Source organism: Pseudophryne corroboree, chromosome 4, assembly GCF_028390025.1.
Source record: "Pseudophryne corroboree isolate aPseCor3 chromosome 4, aPseCor3.hap2, whole genome shotgun sequence".
In the NCBI taxonomy this organism is placed as follows: domain Eukaryota; kingdom Metazoa; phylum Chordata; class Amphibia; order Anura; family Myobatrachidae; genus Pseudophryne; species Pseudophryne corroboree.
The window spans coordinates 896747257-896755933 of NC_086447.1; the positions used below are offsets into that span (position 1 = coordinate 896747257).

At 46.4% G+C, this 8677-nt stretch overlaps 1 long non-coding RNA gene across 2 annotated transcripts; it reads right to left on the reverse strand.

Moving 5' to 3' along the window:
• Positions 1-5086: 5086 nt before the first annotated feature.
• LOC134911873 (uncharacterized) lies at positions 5087-6172 on the reverse strand. Of its 2 annotated transcripts, XR_010176922.1 has the most exons (4): positions 6131-6172; positions 5452-5519; positions 5263-5360; positions 5087-5183 (listed from the first exon to the last, which is right to left on the reverse strand). It is a non-coding gene; the product is annotated as an uncharacterized LOC134911873 (long non-coding RNA). The 2 variants fall into 2 exon arrangements; XR_010176923.1 differs by lacking the exon at positions 5452-5519 and having other exon boundaries at positions 6131-6158.
• Positions 6173-8677: the final 2505 nt, after the last annotated feature.

Consider the following 8677-nt stretch of genomic DNA (forward strand, 5'->3'; position numbering starts at 1 on the left):
GTCACCCCCCCCGTGTTCTGTCAACATGTCACCCCCACCCCCGTGTTCTGTCACTATGTCACACCCCCTGTGTTCTGTCACTATGTCACACCCCCCGTGTTCTGTCACTGTGTCACCCCCTCGTGTTCTGTCACTGTCACCTCCCCGTGTTCTGTCACTGTGTCACCTCCCCCCGTGTTCTGTCACTATGTCACACCCCCCGTGTTCTGTCACTGTGTCACCCCCCCGTGTTCTGTCACTGTCACCCCCCCCGTGTTCTGTCACTGTGTCACCTCCCCCCGTGTTCTGTCACTGTGTCACCCCCCCCGTGTTCTGTCACTGTGTCACCTCCCCGTGTTCTGTCACTGTGTCACCCCCCCGTGTTCTGTCACTGTGTCACCTCCCCGTGTTCTGTCACCGTGTCACCCCCACCGTGTTCTGTCACTGTGTCACACCCCCCGTGTTCTGTCACCCCCACCGTGTTCTGTCACCGTGTCACCCCCACCGTGTTCTGTCACTGTGTCACCCCCACCGTGTTCTGTCACCGTGTCACACCTTTCCCCAGGGGCCATAAGACACTGGATAATTTGCTTGCTGCACAATAATTATCCTAAATAAAATGTTAATGTGTAAAAAGGCTCTCTACCTGCCGTAATGTGTGTAAAAGGGGCTGTACCTGGTGTAATGTGTGTAAGTGGCGCTGTGTGGCGCAATTTGAATAATGGAGACTATTGTGCAGCCTAATATGAATCTGTATTATTTTTGCCCACACCCCTTCCACATGAAGCCACGTCCCTATATTTTTGGCAAGTGGGGCGAGCTGCTATTTTGTATGTGGCCCTCGGATACTGACAGGAAATGTCAAGTGGCCCCTCAGCTGAAATAATTGCCCACCCCAGATATAGATAGTATAAGTAGTGATGAGCGGGTTCGGTTCCTCGGAAACCGAACCACCCCGAACTTCACCCATTTTACACGGGTCCGAGGCATACTCGGATTCTCCCGTATGGCTCGGTTAACCCGAGCGCGCCCGAACGTCATCATCCCGCTGTCGGATTCTCGCGAGATTCGGATTCTATATAAGGAGCCGCGCGTCGCCGCCATTTTAACTCGTGCATTGGAAATGTTAGGGAGAGGACGTGGCTGGCGTCCTCTCCGTTTATTAATGTTGCTGCAAATATTTGTGCTTATTGCTTAATTGTGGGGACTGGGGAGCAGCTGTATTATATAGGAGGAGTACAGTGCAGAGTTTTGCTGATCAGTGACCACCAGTTTTATCCGTTCTCTGCCTGAAAAATGCTCCATATCTGTGCTCAGTGTGCTGCATATATCTGTGCTCACACTGCTTTATTGTGGGGACTGGGTACCAGCAGTATTATATAGGAGGAGTACAGTGCAGAGTTTTGCTGACAGTGACCACCAGTATATATAGCAGTACGGTACGGTAGGCCACTGCTCTACCTACCTCTGTGTCGTCAAGTATACTATCCATCTAGATTCTATACCTGTGGTGCATTTTAGTTTTGCAGTTTGCTGACAGTGACCACCAGTATATATAGCAGTACGGTACGGAAGGCCACTGCTCTACCTACCTCTGTGTCGTCAAGTATACTATCTATCTAGATTCTATACCTGTGGTGCATTTTAGTTTTGCAGTTTGCTGACAGTGACCACCAGTATATATAGCAGTAAGGTACGGAAGGCCACTGCTCTACCTACCTCTGTGTCGTCAAGTATACTATCCATCTAGATTCTATACCTGTGGTGCATTTTAGTTTTGCAGTTTGCTGACAGTGACCACCAGTATATATAGCAGTACGGTACGGAAGGCCACTGCTCTACCTACCTCTGTGTCGTCAAGTATACTATCCATCCATACCTGTGGTGCATTTCAGTTGTGCGCAGTATATATAGTAGTAGGCCATTGCTATTGATACTGGCATATAATTCCACACATTAAAAAATGGAGAACAAAAATGTGGAGGTTAAAATAGGGAAAGATCAAGATCCACTTCCACCTCGTGCTGAAGCTGCTGCCACTAGTCATGGCCGAGACGATGAAATGGCATCAACGTCGTCTGCCAAGGCCGATGCTTAATGTCATAGTAGAGAGAATGTAAAATCCAAAAAACAAAAGTTCAGTAAAATTACCCAAAAATCAAAATTAAAAGCGTCTGATGAGAAGCGTAAACTTGCCAATATTCCATTTACGACACGGAGTGGCAAGGAACGGCTGAGGCCCTGGCCTATGTTCATGGTTAGTGGTTCAGCTTCACATGAGGATGGAAGCACTCATCCTCTCGCTAGAAAACTGCAGTGCCACTCCTAGATGGGCCAGGTGTTTGTGTCGGCCACTTGGGTCGCTTAGCTTAGTCACACAGCTACTTCATTGCGCCTCTTTTTTTCTTTGCATCATGTGCTGTTTGGGGACTATTTTTTTGAAGTGCCATCCTGTCTGACACTGCAGTGCCACTCCTAGATGGGCCAGGTGTTTGTGTCGTCCACTTGGGTCGCTTAGCTTAGTCACACAGCTACCTCATTGCTCCTCTTTTTTTCTTTGCATCATGTGCTGTTTGGGGACTATTTTTTTGAAGTGCCATCTTGTCTGACACTGCAGTGCCACTCCTAGATGGGCCAGGTGTTTGGGTCGGCCACTTGGGTCGCTTAGCTTAGTCACACAGCTACCTCATTGCGCCTCTTTTTTTCTCTGCATCATGTGCTGTTTGGGGACTATTTTTTTGAAGTGCCATCCTGTCTGACACTGCAGTGCCACTCCTAGATGGGCCAGGTGTTTGTGTCGGCCACTTGTGTCGCTTAGCTTAGTCACACAGCGACCTTGGTGCGCCTCTTTTTTTCTTTGCATCATGTGCTGTTTGGGGACTATTTTTTTGAAGTGCCATCCTGCCTGACACTGCAGTGCCACTCCTAGATGGGCCAGGTGTTTGTGTCGGCCACTTGTGTCGCTTAGCTTAGCCATCCAGCGACCTTGGTGCAAATTTTAGGACTAAAAATAATATTGTGAGGTGTGAAGTGTTCAGAATAGACTGAAAATGAGTGTAAATTATGGTTATTGAGGTTAATAATACTATGGGATCAAAATGACCCCCAAATTCTATGATTTAAGCTTTTTTTGAGGGTTTTTTGTAAAAAAACACCGGAATCCAAAACACACCCGAATCCGACAAAAAATTTTCAGGGAGGTTTTGGCAAAACGCGTCCGAATCCAAAACACGGCCGTGGAACCGAATCCAAAACCAAAACACAAAACCCGAAAAATTTCCGGTGCACATCTCTAACATAAACATGACTGAGCCTCCCAAGTCCCAATATATAACAATATTAGCGATAATGCTTGTATCAACATAAACTACTACATAATACCAGATTTAGAAAAAAGGAACTCATATACCAAGAACAGGTGGCAGAGTAGTGAGACTACAAGGAGGAATAAAATAACACCCTGGGGTAAATTTACTAAGCTCCCGATTTTGACCGAGATGCCGTTTTTTCATCAAAGTGTCATCTCGGTAATTTACTAAACACTAATCACGGCAGAGATGAGGGCATTCGTAATTTTTTGCAAGTCCAAGTAAAAAATTACGAATGAATACACCATCGGTCAAAACGCGGCTGTTTAAGTATGAATCTCGGTCATTTACTAAGAAGTGCAAAGCAAAAAACAAACAAACACTGCCGTGAAAAATTACAACTCGTAAAAAAGTGCTAAAAAAAAACAGACCTACTTTTTTTTTCCGTGATTGGATAGGCATGCAGGGATCCATGAGATCCGTGCATGTATATCAGTGGGAAGGGGTGGGAAAGTTGTTATTTTATTAAAAAAAATTGCGTGGGGTCCCCCCTCCTAAGCATAACCAGCCTCGGGCTCTTTGAGGCGATCCTGGTTGCAGAAATATGGGGAAAAAATTGACAGGGGTTCCCCCATATTTAAGCAACCAGCATCGGGCTCTGCGCCTGGTCCTGGTTCCAAAAATACGGGGGACAAAAAGAGTAGGGGTCCCCCGTATTTTTAAAACCAGCACCGGGCTCCACTAGCTGGACAGATAATGCCACAGCCGGGGGTCACTTTGATATAGTGCCCTGCGGCCGTGGCATCAAAAATCCAACTAGTCACCCCTGGCCGGGGTACCCTGGGGGAGTGGGGACCCCTTCAATCAAGGGGTCCCCCCCCCAGCCACCCAAGGGCCAGGGGTGAAGCCCGAGGCTGTCCCCCCCCATCCAATGGGCTGCGGATGGGGAGGCTGATAGCCTTTGTTGTAAAAGAAAAGATATTGTTTTTAGTAGCAGTACTACAAGGCCCAGCAAGCCTCCCCCGCATGCTGGTACTTGGAGAACCACAAGTACCAGCATGCGACGGAAAAACGGGCCCGCTGGTACCTGTAGTACTACTACTAAAAAAATACCCAAAAAAAGACAAGACACACACACCGTGAAAGTATAATTTTATTACATACATACACACATACATACATACTTACCTTAAGTTCCCACGCAGGTCGGTCCTCTTCTCCAGTAGAATCCAAGGGGTACCTGTTGAAGAAATTATACTCACGAGATCCAGGGGTCCAGGCTCCTCGGGAAATCCAGGGGTAATCCACGTACTTGAAAAAAAAAAACGGTGTCCCGACCACGAACTGAAAGGGGACCCATGTTTGCACATGGGTCACCTTTCCACGAATGCCAGAAACCCACTCTGACTTCTGTCTAAGTGGGTTTCTTCAGCCAATCAGGGAGCGCCACGTTGTAGCACTCTCCTGATCAGCTGTGTGGTCCTGTCCTCACTGACAGGCAGCACACGGCAGTGTTACAATGTAGCGCCTATGCGCTACATTGTAACCAATGATGGGAACTTTCTGCCCTGCGGTTGACCTAAAGTGACGTCACCGCTGAGCAGAAAGTTCCCGAATACGACAGCTTAGTAAATCCATCGTAATCAATTCAAAAAGTTGCAATTTTACACTGTCGATGTCATTCGTGATTGAACTTTGACCTGAATCTGGAAAATATGAATCTTAGTAAATTTACCCCCGTGTTCACCACTGGTCCTAAAATGCATGCAAGGCCTACCCCTCCTCACCTCTCACCTCACCTCTATCAGCACATTCCAATGGGGCTGCATGTCTGAACTGCTGTATACCAAGTGTGGAGAATGTCCATATAATCACAGCTCTGCAACCAAACCACTGCTGTAATCAACGGATATCTCTATTATAAACGTGTATCAGAATCAAATGTATATATCAAACCTTGTTACCACATAAATACCTATGGGTCTGGAAAGGTGTGCACAAGACTACACCTGGATAAGGCATTCTCCCACTCAGGGTCAACAGCTGCAGGATCTCAAAAAGGACATTCAGCCACTGTGATTACACATATACTCTGTTTAAACAATGTGCATCTGAGGCATAGAAATATATATCAAAAAAGCCATAATCAGCGATCAATAAATACCTATAGGTCCAAGAGGATACACATAGGGCAGCCCCTGGGTTAAACGTTCTCCCACATCAAATCCATAGCTACAAACAATAAATAAACCCAAATCAAAAGATTATAGGATTATACAAACATCAAACTTAATCAGTGGGACAAACCCAACATAGGAGGTCATTCCGAGTTGTTCGCTCGCAAGGCGATTTTAGCAGTATTGCACACGCTAAGCCGCCGCCTACTGGGAGTGAATCTTAGCTTCTTAAAATTGCGAACGATGTATTCGCAATATTGCGATTACAAACTTCTTAGCAGTTTCAGAGTAGCTTCTGACTTACTCGGCATCTGCGATCAGTTCAGTGCTTGTCGTTCCTGGTTTGACGTCACAAACACACCCAGCGTTTGCCCAGACACTCCCCCGTTTCTCCAGCCACTCCCGCGTTTTTTCCGGAAACGGTAGCGTTTTTTCCCACACGCCCTTAAAACGGCCTGTTTCCGCCCAGTAACACCCATTTCCTGTCAATCACACTACGATCGCCGGAGCGAAGAAAAAGCCGTGAGTAAAAATACTATCTTCATAGCAAAATTACTTGGCGCAGTCGCAGTGCAGATATTGCGCATGCGCACTAAGCGGAAAATCACTGCGATGCGAAGAAATTTACCGAGCGAACGACTCGGAATGAGGGCCATAGTTACTCACAGAATCATGTGGAACACTGCACAAACCAGGGCTGCATGCACCAACTGGATCTAAGCAGGGGATTTAAATACCCCTTGATCCGGAAGTATCATGGGTGTGAGGGGTCAACTCAAAAAGTCACCTGAATAATTATCCAAACCTTTATTCCACTTGATTAACCGTTTACCACCAGCACAAACGGCCAAATAGGCAATCAGTATGCCTGTGTATGCATTAATATTCACAGTACAACAGTGGGAATACACAAAATAGCGCTGCATGCGCCGGGGGACCGGAAACAGGAAGTGTCATGCGTTCCAAACGCCAAGCCTGGTGGAACGCACGCTGCAAACACCCCAGCGAACACACAGCGCACGACACACGCACGGGGACAAAGTCCCCGCACCACGAGCACAGTCCCCCCGCCACCAAACAGACGCATCCGCATCAACCCCACGGGCCGGAGGGACCGAACCGATCCACACACGCCGGGGGCCAGAAACAGGAAGTCCCGTGCGTTCCAGCGGCCGAAGCCGGTGGAACGCACGCTGCTAATATAAAAAGGGATGGAAAAACGATCTAATATTACGTGTCAAATCGGCTCTAGTATTAAAGAACTCTTTCAAACGTAGCTGTCTATTGAATCTGCACAGGTCAATTCTACTATCCAAATCACTATGTCCATTAGTGGGCACAAAATTGAGACCTTTTGAGAGAACGCTGATCTCATCCTCAGTGAGGGATCTTGAAGAAAAATTGTAAATTACTACTTCGCTTTTGTGCCTTTTGCGCCCTTCCCTTTCGCACTGCCCGCCACGTCGAGTTCTTGCTCTGCTGGGACATCTCTCTGGGCTCTGGTTTGGACCCCCAAAGGAGCTGAAGGTGCAGTGGGGCGTCGTCTAGAAGTGGCACAATCCGTCTCACTGTTAGAGGTGCCGCTGGAGGAATCTGTCTCCAATTGGAAGCGGCATGGTCCCCTATTGGTCCAAGGCCGATGTGTCCTGGGTTTAGATGTGGTGTTGTTAACCCAGAAATAGACTTTATTTTCTGCATAATCTTTCTTGACAGTGGTAAAAATTTTTGATTTACATTTTACCAAATCTGATTTGTATTTCTCAATTTGTAATGCCAATTTAGCAGTCCAGTCACAACTGTTGTCCGCATTCAAGATGGGTAGAGTGGTAAGTTCTAGGTCCCGTATCTTTGTCCGTATAACCAGAGCCGGCCCTAACCAATATGATGCCCTAGGCAAGATTTTGCTGGTGCCCCCTAGCACCACCGCGGGTTCCGCCTCTGACCTTGCACCTCTTTCCCAGCACCGTCACCCCTCACCCATAACAGTCCTCGTTTTGGTGTTTGTACCCCCTATATTTTAAATAGGAACAATTTGCACATTTGGCGCACAGCCCAAACAGGGGTGTGTTTTTGCTGGCAAGGGGCATGGCCACACAATAGTAACCCCAATTCAAATTATGCCACACAGTACTGCAACTTTATTCACATTTGATCATGCGATAGTGTCCATAATTCACATTACATCCCACAGTAGTATCACTGTACCTTATAAACATTACTCCTCACAGTAGAGCCCCTTATTCACATTACATCACACTGAATTGCTCCTTATTCACATTACACCACACCCTATTGCTCTTTATTCACATTAGACGACAAAGTAATGCCGTTTCTATATGCAACGCCACATAGTAAAGCACCTTATACACATAATGCCACACATTAGTAATGCATTTATACACATAATTCCACACAGTAATGCCCCTTACACATACAGTATGAGACACATCATTAATGTCCTTATAAACATAATGCACCTTACACATTATGACAACCTTTATTAATGCCCTTTTACACATAACGTACCTTACACATATGCCGCACATTATTAATGCCCTTATACACATAATGACACACATAGTGAACCCTACACATTTGCTGCACATTATTAGTGCCCCTATACACATAATGACACACATACAGTAGTAACCTGTTACACATATGCCTCCCATTATTAATGCCCTTATACACATAGACACACATAGTGCCCCTTACACATATGTTGCACATTATTAATGCATTTTTACATGACACACACAATGCTCCTTACACATATTCCGAACACTACTGCACAACCAACCTACTCACACACAGCACTCACACTGCCACTAACACTGTGACCTCTGCCTCTGCTTGGATACAGATGTGTCCTCATAAATCTTGCCTCAATGCTAACGTCGGGCACCTTTATTTCTTTATTAAAATGCATCTTATTTGCTTTGCTATGTGGCTAGGATGCACAAGCAGCTTCTGCTGATTAAACTGATATGCAGCATGCCACTATACTGTGTGAGACTGTAGCTGTATCTGCATATAAAATGCTACACACAGAATATAGGCATGCCGCATATCATTTTAATCAGCAGAAGCTGCTGATGCCCCTAGGCATATCAAATGCCCTAGGCAATTGCCTAATTTGCCTATGCCTATGGCCGGCTCTGCGTATAACCTCTAGCTCCCTTGTGGCTTCCTCCACCACCAAAAGGACCAAGT